Raw genomic sequence first — 12,407 nt, forward strand, 5'->3', positions numbered from 1 at the left:
TTGGTGTGGCTGATGTTGAAGATTGCTACTATGACTCTGATGGACTCAGAGCCTTATTTGCTTTCTCTTTTTTCATAATTTGGCTATATGCACCTCTAATGTCTCAATTAGATCTTTGACGTCGTGTGTTATGTTCCCTCCAACAACAATAAAATGATCATCTCATGCTTTTTATTTTGACGGTTGACATCAGTTAATTTGTTAGCTTTACTTTGATGTTTTTCTTTCCTTTTTGTACGAACCCAGTGGTCGAGCGGGCTCAGTGAACCTTTTTCTTTCTTTCTTTTTTGGTTTGGCTTCGTGTATGTAAACGCAGAAATGGAGTGAATACGGTTTTTTTTTATGTGCTACGTATATGAGCTGAAGTTTAAACGAAAAGCAAATAGATTCGATGTGTCATACGAAATTCAGGCCTTAATGAACTACCCAGTTCCACTAAAATTATCAAAGGACTGCTCGTACACATAATCTCCCATTCTCCCTGAAAATCTTTTGAGCGAGCAAAGGAAAAGTTGGTCAAACTTTCAAAAGGATAAGAATCTACTTTAGAGAAGGAAATATTTTTCCTTTTCTCAAAAGGCTGAGACAGAGATACCGAGATTTGGAACTATTGATCAAATATCTAGAGGAAACTCCACTTATCCCAGGGAAACGCAGCAACCATAGCACACATTTTCCTCTAACACGTACTCTGCTGTCCAAGGAATGCATGCATGCAAAAGCTATGGAGCAGAGTTAAGCACACTGCACACTTTGGGCTTTGCTTTCCTAACTCTGAACTGAGTTTTCAATTCTCGTTCCATCTCGATGGCACACTTTGGACGCACATACGTTACGGCAGAATCCGGGGCGGGATTCAGTCGGGCACTTTGCCGCAGGCCACAGGAAACGCAACCACATCTTTCCCGAAAGCGCACGCAGGATGAGGGATTGAGGGAGAAGGAATCCCACAAAGGCAAAGGCAGCACGAACGCACGATTGGTCAGACGACGACAGAAGGCATGAAAGTGAAACGAAAGGCGGCGAGCACCGCATCCTGTCGCCGCCGGCAAGGAGATCCTTCCCCCCGTTTTACAAGAAAAGGAAAGCGGGTGGCCGCCGGGACGGGAGAGAGATGCCAATTAATAACCTGACGCGCGTGCCTAAAAATGTGTCATGCGGCTAAGTCACCGGACAGAAGTGACATTGTCGCGATGTGGTTATGGTTTCAGATACCTTGTTTAGAATGAAAAACTGGATCATGTAGGGAATCTCGTCTTTTGACCAAACTTGGCGTGAGAGAGGAAAGGTTGACCCAGTAAAGGTGATAGGGAGGAGACGCAATATGCTTGGATGTGCTCAGCCAACGCGGCTCCCTTTTCTTGTCTTCGAAGAACCTAGATTTTTCCCTTTTTTCGCTTTTCTAAGTCGATGCAAAACGACGTCTAATCCAGTTATTTAGATTCATGTAAGGTTCATACAAATATAAAGGATAAGAAATCTTAATCAGACGATTATGATTGTCGACGGAGAAGTAACTATTTCTAATTCGACTGAAAAATAGACATTTCTTCTTCTTTTATAATAGATGAAAAAACGAGATAAAGTCTCTTTTTTTTGGGACCGTGTAACATCCCAATTTTCAAAACCCTTCATATGCATTGCATTTCATAAGCATCATGCCACCCTTGCATTTAATCACATTTAAAATCCTAAAATTTAACCCAGAAACCCCTTTAACAAAAGTGCTTTTATTTGAATCTGACTCTTTTCTTGCTTTTGGTTAATTGCATTTTGACCCATGAGTGTTTTGGCATAAAAAATGGTTTAATGCATTTATAAAGCTATCCCATAATTTGGCTTTTGTATTTGTTTTGAAAAAACTAATTATTTTGATAGTTAACAGGCCATAAAGGCTAGTTTATAGGCAAAAGTATTTTAAATATTTTATTTTGAGGGAATTCTTGTCCCAAAAGTTGAATCATATGAAAATATGATTTTACAAATTTTGTTGCATTTTATTTGGTTTGAATTGGAGCTTTGAATCAAATTTGGTATCCAAAAACAGAAAATAGAAAAAAGAAAAAGGAAAGAAGAAAAAAAAAGAGAAACCGTGGCCGGCCCGGCCAAATGGGCCGAACCGGCCCACTTACCTGCTGCGCGGCCCGGCCGACCGACCGAGCCTGCCCAACAGACCGAACCAGCCCGCTCGCGAACCGCCTTCAGCCGCTGACAGGTGGGGCCCCCTTGTCAGTATCGTTTTCAACCGCCGGCCGCTTCTTCCGCGCGCAACAGTCCGCGTCGCCCATGACTCCCAACCCGACTCCGCGTCGCCCACGACCCCCTTTCTCCGCATTGAGCGCGTCTCTATAAAGCCTCCCCCACCCGCAGTCCTTCCCCTCTCTCGCCCAACTGAATCCACGCCGCCAGGCTGCCGGATTGCTCGCTGGAGTTCCACGGACACTGCCGCAAATTTTCGTCGCCGCCGGTTAACCGGTGAACCTTAGCCCCCATCTTCTGTTGTTCCTTCCTTCTTTCTTCCTTGCGCACCCCGTGACACGCTTGGTTTTCTTTCTTTCGCACTCTAGCGCCTGGACCGCCATCACCCGAGGCTCCCCGCCGCCGCCGGCCGTCTTCTTCGTCCTAGGCGTCGCCCCAAGCACCCTCGAAGTAAGCCGTCGTCGTCATCGGGATCGCCTCGCGGAGTCGCATCTTCCCCGCCTTCTCCCGAGCTCGCTGCTTCACCAGAACGCCGCTGCCCAACTCCCCGACTCGCCAAAGCTTCGCCGGAACCCTAGCCGCCGGTCGGAGGTGAGCCCGAACCATCCCGACTGTCAGATCTTGTTCAATGGCCAAGATTAGAACGTTTTTATTGAACCGGTATGCTTAGATCTCGGCCGCCCGTTTTGTTTTAAGTGAGATCCAACGGTTCGTATTAAATCCCTTACCGAACCGGTACCGGCCAGTAGGATAGCGCCACGTGTCGCCCTTTTTAATTAAAACTTATTTCTCGGCCGAATTAAATAGTAACTTTGCAGAAAAGACCCTGGAACTTCAAACCATCATATCTTTTAAACCGTTCGACCAAATTTGAAGTTCTATACCTTTCTGGAATCCTCACAACATGTAGAATCTTTTGGCATAGTTTAATTTTGACTTTGAACAACTTTAACAGAAGCAGATTACAGAATGCTTAATTATGGTTTAAAATTCAAACGAACTATTTCAAACTAGTTTTGAGCATGTTAGCTTGTTGAAGAATATTTTGAGTATACTCTCTGTCCATTAGGACCAGAGGAGCAATTATTTTGTGAATAATATTGCCACAGAAATTTAATCTTGCTCCATGGTTTACAAAAATCAAATAAGCTTTTAATTAAAGCCCATCTTTGTTTCATACAAAGCTTTTACCTCGTTGCTATTTTATAATCTGTCCAAATCTTGTGTGAAACTTTTCAAAACAGAAACTAAACATGTTACATTTAGAACCAACCTAAGTGTGCATCATCATGACAATTGCATCATGGCATGTTTTTGTATTGAATAGCATGTTCATGTGTGTGTGTTTTCTTTTATTTTAGATTGAGTGGATTGTGAACCTTGTTGTTGCGAAGAATGCGAGAACTACCACAACCTTGGACAAGGCAAGTTCACTTTGATCATCTCCCAAATAATTTTTACTATACACTAGTTATTTTATTAGTTGCACTAGGAATATTAATTGTACCTCTATGCTAGCTATAAATCTCAGGTAGTATAGTCTACCCTTGCCATTACCTTGCTACCAAATTGCCATCGATTGTAATTGAATGCTAGGCTATGGTAGTATCGGGGGAAAAATTACTACATTATGATATTGTTATGCCTATGGAGAAATGAAGTGCTTTATTAGAGTAAAGCAAAACAATTAATTCAATGAACCATCCTGAGTGGGCGGCTTTGAGGATTTTAAGGTTATGCGGCGTCAGGTCCATTTCTATGGGTCCCTCTGAGTCGACTTCCCGTGGATTCGGGGAGGGATCGTCCATGGACGTCTCCCCGTGGATTCGGGGAGCGCTTGCGTTGCAAATGTGCAATGCCACCTGGGGTAACCGAGACTGGACTAGTTTCCTATTTAGTAGCTTCCAGTACAACCACAATGCTAAATGGGCTCTGGCGAGACAATAGTATGTTGTACGAACCTAGACCCGAGGAATTGTACTGAGGTAGCATGTGTAAGGGGAGCGTGATTCTCTCGTGGTTTAGGGAATTACCTCTGAAAATCTCGTAATCGACGCCGTTGCTACTCTACCCTGAGGACAACAAGGGATTAAACCGTCGGTTTCTTGTGGGGAATGTGTAAAAACTCTCGAGAGCGTCAAAACTAAGTACTTAGCCGCGTCCCCGGTTATGGACAATTATGAGCAACTGGATAGTGGAGTTGTAAGGAAAGTCTCACTCATTCTTATTTCTTAATAAAATGAATTGTTTGAACTTGGGTTTAGGAGCATTGATGTGTCTACTCAATGTCCTTAGTTTAATAGGAGCATGGGTGTGTCTACCCCATGTCCAATAGTGACAAAATTATTTGATTAAAATGATAGGATTAAACAATTAAGCTTTTATGCAAATAGCCTGAACCCCACCTTGCCAAATTATGCATATACCTCGTGGTTCTGTTATAACTCCTAGTGATCTTGCCAATACATTCAATGTATTGACCCTAGTGGCTGCATCGTTTAATGATGCAGGAAGCTCCGACGAAGAGTAAGGATACGTTCTGGTCTTTGGGTTACGGGCTTACATTCCAACACGCTCTCACCGTGGTGTTGTGTAGCCCTTGTATCTTTCACTTTCCGCTGTTGAACTATTGTTTTATTTCCAGCTAACCCATGAGGTTATGCGGGTTTGTAAGTACTCTTAAATTCTGGATGATGCGTTGTAATATTGAGACCTTTGTTCTATGATATTACATCTTGAAACTGTGTGTGCTTGTGAGTCGATCCAGGGACTAGCACTAAAAGCACAGAGATCGAACCCGTGTACGGGGGTGGTCGCTTCAGACTGGTTGCTCGCTTTGGGTGTTAGGTCATTTTCTCCCAATTTTATACTCAAGCAGCTCCTTCAGTCGCCCCCCAGCCGGCTGCCGGGGACGCCCCTCCGGCAACCGAAGGAACCCCTGCAGCAGCAGGGGTCCATGCCGCTAACATAGCAGCATGCGTTGGCAGGGAGATTCCTCTCTGGGCGAAAGAGATCGCCCACTACTTGAAAGGAGGGGCTCTCCCGGGAGATGACGTCGCCGCGGAACGAGTAGCGCGACAAGCCAAAATGTACACTGTGGTGGATGGGAACCTCTACCGCAGGCCTACGAACGGTGTCAAGCTCATATGTGTGCTGCAGGATGAAGGGCGTGCACTGTTGGAGGAAATACACCAAGGCACATGTTCACACCATGTGGCCTCCCGGGCTTTAGCCGGCAAGGCGTTTCGGCACGGCTTCTACTGGCCCACGGCCCTAGCAGACGCGGAGCGGCTGGTGAGGACGTGCAAAGCGTGCCAGTTCCATTCGAAGAAGAACAGCCAGCCGGCGCAGGCCCTACATGTCATCCCTTCCTCGTGGCCGCTCACGGTCTGGAGGCTCGACATCGTCGGTAAGCTACCAAGGGCGGTTGGCGGTTACGGATATTTGTTCGTAGCCATCGACAAGTTCTCCAAGTGGGTGGAGGTGGAACCAGTGCGGAAGGTGACCGCCCAGGCGGCCATCAAGTTCTTCAGAAGCATTGTGTGCCGGTTTGGTGTGCCTAACAGCATCATCACCGACAACGGCACACAGTTCACGAGCGCGGCGTTTCAAGCCTATTGCGAAGACATCGGCACTAAACTGCGTTTCGCGTCTGTTGCTCACCCGAGGAGTAACGGACAGGCGGAGCGAACCAACGCAGAGGTGCTGCGGGGGCTCAAGACGAGAACCTTTGACAAGCTCAAAGGTCACGGGAAACACTGGGTCGAAGAACTCCAGCCCGTGCTGTGGTCAATCAGGACCACACCTAGTCGGGCAACGGGCAAAACTCCTTTCGCCCTTGTCTACGGGGCAGAAGCGGTGCTGCCCCTCGAGCTCAAGCACGGATCTCCCGGGTACGCGCGTACGGTGACACCAGCCAACACGAGCAAAGGGTTGACGATCTAAACTTCATCGAAGAGCTTCGATGCCGGGCTGCTGTGCGAGCCGCGCACTACAAGCAGGGACTCCGTCGTTATCACGATAGGCGAGGCCGCCCCCGGGGGCTCGAGAACGGAGACCTTGTCTTGCGCCGGATACAAGGAACGAAGGCCGGGAACAAGTTGACTCCGAAATGGGAGGGCCCCTTCCGGGTAGTGCAGGTGACCAGGCCGGGGGCTGTCCGACTGGAAACCGAAGACGGCTTGCCGGTGCCCAATAGTTCGAATATTGAGCACTTGCGCAAGTTCTACCCGTGAAGCGGCGGAGCCCGACCCTCAGGTGATGCCGCCGATGCATACCTCTCGAACTAGTGTAGCCGGGCAGCCCCCGTGTGTAAACCACTAGTTATTGTGAATAAAGATAAGTGTTTCGCTCCTGAGCTTTGAATTCGCCTTGTTTATTCGCATGTTCCTCCTTCTTCTGTCTCCTGTTTTAAGTGCACAAAAGTGTCTTTCCATACTTGGTTGTGAGCAGGGGGCTGTTGGAGCCTCGAAAACATAAACCCATTGTCGGATCGTTCCGGCACGGGACATGCAGTTGCCGGGCTTCCCGCAACGTGCATCATTGGACATGCAGTTGCCGGGTTTCCCGCAACGTGCATCACGGCACGTGCAGTTGCCGGGCTCCCCGCAACATGCACCGCGCAGTCGCTGTGCCTAGGAAATGAAATGCTCATATCCAAGTTTGGCATCGACCCCTTTGTGCCCGGGGGCTGGGAGGCAGGAGGAGTTTGTCTGTGTTGCTTTCTGTATTTTCGTGAATTTCGAAAAAATTTGGAGCATTTTGGGCCTGGTAAGAATCTAACCTGCAGGAAAGGGTGAAATCTTGTGCACTGTGATGCCCGTGGGCTGCTCACGGGTCGCGGCATGCACCGGTGCCCTGTGGTGCAGGACGACCGCAACACGAGAGACTCGCCGCACTCCGAGGCTTCTGACTCGGGAGGGCACCGCCACGTGTACCACAGTTGCTTGGCATGCATGGTGGCGGAGACTGTACCGCGTTTCAAGGGAGGGGTGCTACGGGTGCTGCGCGGGTCCGTCACGCGCGGTGGTGGCAAAACCCCCCTCCCGCGCCTATAAAAGGCACGCCTCAGCCACGGAACGGCTCAGAGCGAAGCCGAGTAAGGGGCCATTAAGGCGGGCGGTGCCACGGAGGCGCGATGGTGGTGCATTCCATCGCGCTTAGCACCGATGGGTGCACTGCCATCGCGCCCTTGCCGCATCATCCCATCGAGCCCGCCCCGAGGGGCGTCGCAGAGGCACGGTGGGAGTGCATGCCATCCGCGTTCTGTGCCAACGGGTGCACTGCCGCCGTGCTCCTACCGCGCCTCCTCAAGCGGTTGGCTCCTGGGCGAGAGTTGCCACAGAGGCACTGTGCTGGTGCATCCCATCAGCGTCCGGCGCTGACGGGGTGCATGCCGCAGTGCCCTTGCCGCGTCTCTCCATGAGACACCTTCGCAAGGAGCAGGGGCTGCCGCGAAGACACTATGGTAGTGCATGCCATCCGTGCCTTGCACCGACGGGTGCACTATCATAGTGGCTCGGCCGCATTCCCCTTGAGAGAGCCTTATTTCGGGCGCAGGTCGTCGCGAGGACGCTGTGATGGCGCCGGTGCCGGCGCCCGCCGCTCGCTTCGGCCCATCACCGCGTCCCTGCCACGGCCCTCGAGCAGTTTTGCTCCCGGGCAATGAGGGCTGTTACACCCCTTGGGACGAGCTCCCCATAAAAACCAGGTCTCCCCAGTTGCGGGGGCTGTCGCCGGGAGGCTATAACTTCCTCGCCACCAGTGCCCGCCGCCAGGGTGGGGTGCAACTGGCGGCGAGGACGTTATAGCCGTCTTGCGGCCGCTCCCGGGGCGGAGTCCTCCTAGGCCAGGGTTCCTCCCTGAAGGCGAGGGTTGCTGCATGAGCGTGGTGGTAGCATCGTCATCGGCGGTTGCCGCTGGCGGCGATCCTGCCCCCGCGTTCCTGTCGCATCCCTCAGAAACATTTTTCCTTGAACAGGTACCCGAGGTGGGTCCCTACCAAGGCAGTGCTTCAGGTGCACTTTTCCGCCAAGCGTCACGAGGCATTGGACTGAACGGAAAAGCTAAGTGCCTGAACATGAACGCTGAATTCGCTAAGAACTGAACGAAATTGAGCACTGTCTCGTTGGGTGTGGCCCCAGATCCTGCACGTAGCCCGATCAGCGTGCCGTGGTGGACTCGAGCGTCGTGCGCAGCCGTTTTGGCTTTGCGGACGTTGCCTTGCATCGCCGCGAGTTCCGCGGTCTTCGCCGCGATCTCGTTGCCGGCCTTGGCGAGCTCCTCCCGGACGGCGGCCAACTCGGTTTCAAGTCCAGCCACTCTGTCGTTGGCGGAGCCGAGTTGGAGCTCGTGCCGGGCCGCCGCTCCCAGCGCATTTTCAGTGGCCTTGACTTGCGCCTCCAGCATGACGTGAAGGCCCTGGATTTCGCCGCGGTAGTTGGCAATCAGGTCACTCTTCTCGTCTAGCCGGGTCTGGGCTATCGCGACCACCTCGGCATGTTCCTTCCTGGTCACCTCGAGGGTGGCCGCCATCGAGTCGAGCTTCCCCTTGAGCTCCATGCGCTGGGCCTCCAGCTGCTGGTGGAGCTCGGCCTCCGAGACCACTGGCTCCCGGACGTCCTCCAGGGCTTGCCGGGCCAACCGCGCCTCCTCCTCGGCGAGTCGTGTCTCCTCGCGCAGCCGGGACAGTTCTCGCCGCTCTCTCTCCACGGCCTCCCGCACCTCGCCAAGTTGGTTCTTGGCGTCAGCGTGATGCTCCCTTACCTCGTTGAAGGAGGTGACGAAGGCCTGTTGCTGGTCCCTAACGGCGTCCAGGAACCGGTGCCCCCGCTCGAAGATGCTCGGATCCCAGGTGAGGGGGTTCCAAGCGACCCCGGCGAGGGTGCCGACGTCGGTACCGGGGAGAGCAGCCGAGGACAATGAAGCCCCCGCTGCCGATGTGGGGCTGTGCGCGGGGTCACCAGCCTGCTCCCGGGGGTCTTGCTATCCTTCCCCGGCAACTTCCCCTGCGCCTGCGCCCAGGGACCCCGGGGCTGGGGAAGCCTCCCTGCTCCCGGCGGGAGCTGTCCCCTGCAGGGCGGCAGGTGAGCCTGCGCCAGTCGCGTCCGCAGCTGCGGGCACGTCGCCGGGCGCCGTCACAGCGGCGGCGGTGTCCACCGTTGCCCCTGTCTCTGCCGCGGCGGGGCTTGACGTGAGAGCCGGTTCCGGCTCCACCTCCGCCCCCGCGACTTCGACGACCGGGTCAAGATCGACCACGGTCGTGCCCGTTCCAGGTGTGGGCGCAGTTGTGCCTGCGACGATGAGAAGCATGAGGATCGGCGAGTAATGGGACTGTCAAAAAATGGACAAGGGTGACCAGGACGGTTACCTTGCGCGGCTGTCGGGTTTGCGGGGGGAGCCTCTCCTGCCTCGCCTGCGCCGGCGGGAGTGTCCAAGAGGCTTGCCGCGGGCGAGTTGCCGCTCACTGCAGAAAGAGGTACGTTCATGAGTTTGGCTAACCAAAGTTGCAGCTGCAGAGAAGTAACGAAGACATACCGGTTGCCGGCCTTGCCTCCGTGGGGGCTGGGCTGTCAGGAGCGCGATCGCGTCGCTGCCGACCCCTGCAGCGGTGGGGTCGGTGGCGCCGCTGGCATCGGCGCGCGCCCTCTTGCTTGGCGTGTCGGGCGGGGAATCGCTCCTCGCCCTCTTGCTGGCACCCGCCGGCGAGTTGGACTTCGGGGGGTTACGCCGGAGCGCGAAGCCCCGGAAGACCCCCCGAGCGGGCGGCGCCGTAGGCGCCCGCGGGGTCATCGCGGCCTGGAGTGTCGCGGGCGTTGACGGTGATGCCGCCGAAGTGCCGGGAGCCAACCTTGGGGAGGCCCCCGCTACTGGGGCGAAGACTGTTGCCGAGACTCCGGAGGCCCCTGCGGATGCGGGCGAGGCCGGAGTGCCGGCGGGCGCCCCGGGAGCGGCTGCCGCCATGGTGCTGGCGGCTGCCGCTGAGGCGGAGGCCGCCGCCGAGGCACCCGCGGCCCCGGTGGCCGCGGATGCCGCCAAGGTGCCGACGAGCGCCCCTGAAGCGGCCACCGCCGCAAGGTTGGTGGCCGCTGCCGGGGCGGACGTCGCCGTCGAGGAGATGGCTGCGGCTACTGCAAACACCCTCGATCTCCTCACGATCAGGGGCGCGCTGTCGCTGCTTTCGTCGTCGTCGTCCATGGGGACGAGCTCCGGAGACGCAGCCGCCTGGCCCGCCTCGTCGTCCAGCGACTGGAGGGAGGGCCAGCTGGGCTCAGATCCGCCCCCGCTCTCCTCGAGCACCTGCTTCTCGCGGGGTGCTTGCAGGGATCCTCAACGGGCATAATTTGACTTATGCCGATTCTTCATATGGCTTGGGGAGGAATTTCATCATCTACATCCACAACATCAACTTGCCCCACATGGGAGCCATTATTCTCATCAAACTCCACATTACAAGATTCTTCAACACATCCAGTGGATTTGTTGTAGACTCTATAAGTGTGTGAGTTTGATGCATAGCCAACAAATATGCCCTCATAAGTTTTAGGCTCAAATTTAGATAACCGAACACCTTTCTTAAGCACGAAACACTTACAACCGAATATCCAAAAGTACTTGAGGTTGGGATTGCGTCCCGTGAGAAATTCATAAGGTGTGTTGTTCAATATCTTGCGGAGATAGAGACGATTAGTAGCATGGCATGCGGTGTTGATAGCTTCGGCCCAAAAGTTGTATGGAGACTTGAACTCCGCCAACATTGTCCTTGCCGCATCCATGAGAGTTCTATTCTTCCTCTCCGCTACACCATTTTGTTGAGGGGTATACGCAGCGGAATATTGTCTTTTCATACCCTCATCACTCAAAAACTCAATCAAGGTGTAATTCTTGAACTCGGAGCCATTATCACTCCTAATAGCCATAATCTTTGCATTGTATTGTGTCAAACCAGTGGCACCCGGGGTACCACCGCTACGCGACACATGGGCCCCGTCCCCGAGTTCCCGGGAAGGTTCCATCCCGGGCAGCGGCTACGAGCAGTCCGGCAAGCTACCAGCCCGGAAGGGCTAGCGGGGCTTCGGGGAATATTCCCGCCTGTGCACTTCCCGGGAAGCCGCTTCCCGAGGGAGGTTCCCGGGTGCGTTGGGCCCGGGCGCTTCCCGGGGGGCGACTTGCTGGGACAGGGGGTTCCCGGGCGCATGCCCCCGCCTCAAGCGTGGGGCCCAGTAGGCAGATCAACAGCGCCGCGCGGGCGCGTGGCGGGCGTGGGGTGCGCGGCCCCACCGGGACAAGGAGTAAGGCGCACGGCTCATTAAATGAGCCGACCAACGGGGCGTTACCCGTCCGATCAAGTGAACAGTGGCTGTCCAATCCTACTCTAGGGTTTTAGACCCCTAGCAACGGAGGTGGCGTCCATGCGCGCCACCAGCTCACCAGGGGGGAGTTGTATGCTTCCCCGCTCGACACTTGTAGCCCATGCACCGTGGCATCTGTGGTATCCCCTAAAGTATAAAAGGAGGACCCTCGCCAACGGTCAAAGGGTTCGATCAGCCCACCGTTAGCCTCTAGCATTAGCAGAGAATAGTGAGGAGTACCTAGCCAAAGGGAGAGAGTACCCGGGAACTTACCCGGCAACCTGTAAACACTTGATTCACAACCAATATCAGTTCAGACAAGCAGGACGTAGGGTTTTACACCTCCGGGTGGCCCGAACCTGGGTAAAAACGTGCGTGTATCTGTTCTTTGATTAGCGCATACTTTTAGTACATCATTTCGCCGGCCCCGCAGGGCCTCATCGGCCGAGCCGGCGATCGCCGGGGCAAACCCCGACGCCCCTACCGAACCTAAAAGGGGGCCGTGACCGCACGTCCCCGGTGTCGGAGCACCGTGCGATGACATATTGGCGTTGGACTTCATTGCCAAAGTCAATAACGGTTTGTTGGGTCTCACTCTTGTGCTTGAAGAAATATACCCCAAGTGTATCTAGAATAGTCATCAATAATAACCAAACAATATTTCTTACCACCAAGACTATCATATGTAGGAGGACCGAAGAGATCCATATGAAGGAGCTCCAAAGGCCTCGTTGAAGTGATAATTGTCTTGTGATGATGTGCCTTCTCATGTAACTTGCCTTCAATACAAGCACTACACGCTCAGGGTGTGCATTCGGTTTTTCAATTCGGTTCAGTTCGGTTAATACGGTTTTTCGG

Source organism: Brachypodium distachyon, chromosome 2 (assembly GCF_000005505.3).
Source record: "Brachypodium distachyon strain Bd21 chromosome 2, Brachypodium_distachyon_v3.0, whole genome shotgun sequence".
NCBI lineage: Eukaryota > Viridiplantae > Streptophyta > Magnoliopsida > Poales > Poaceae > Brachypodium > Brachypodium distachyon.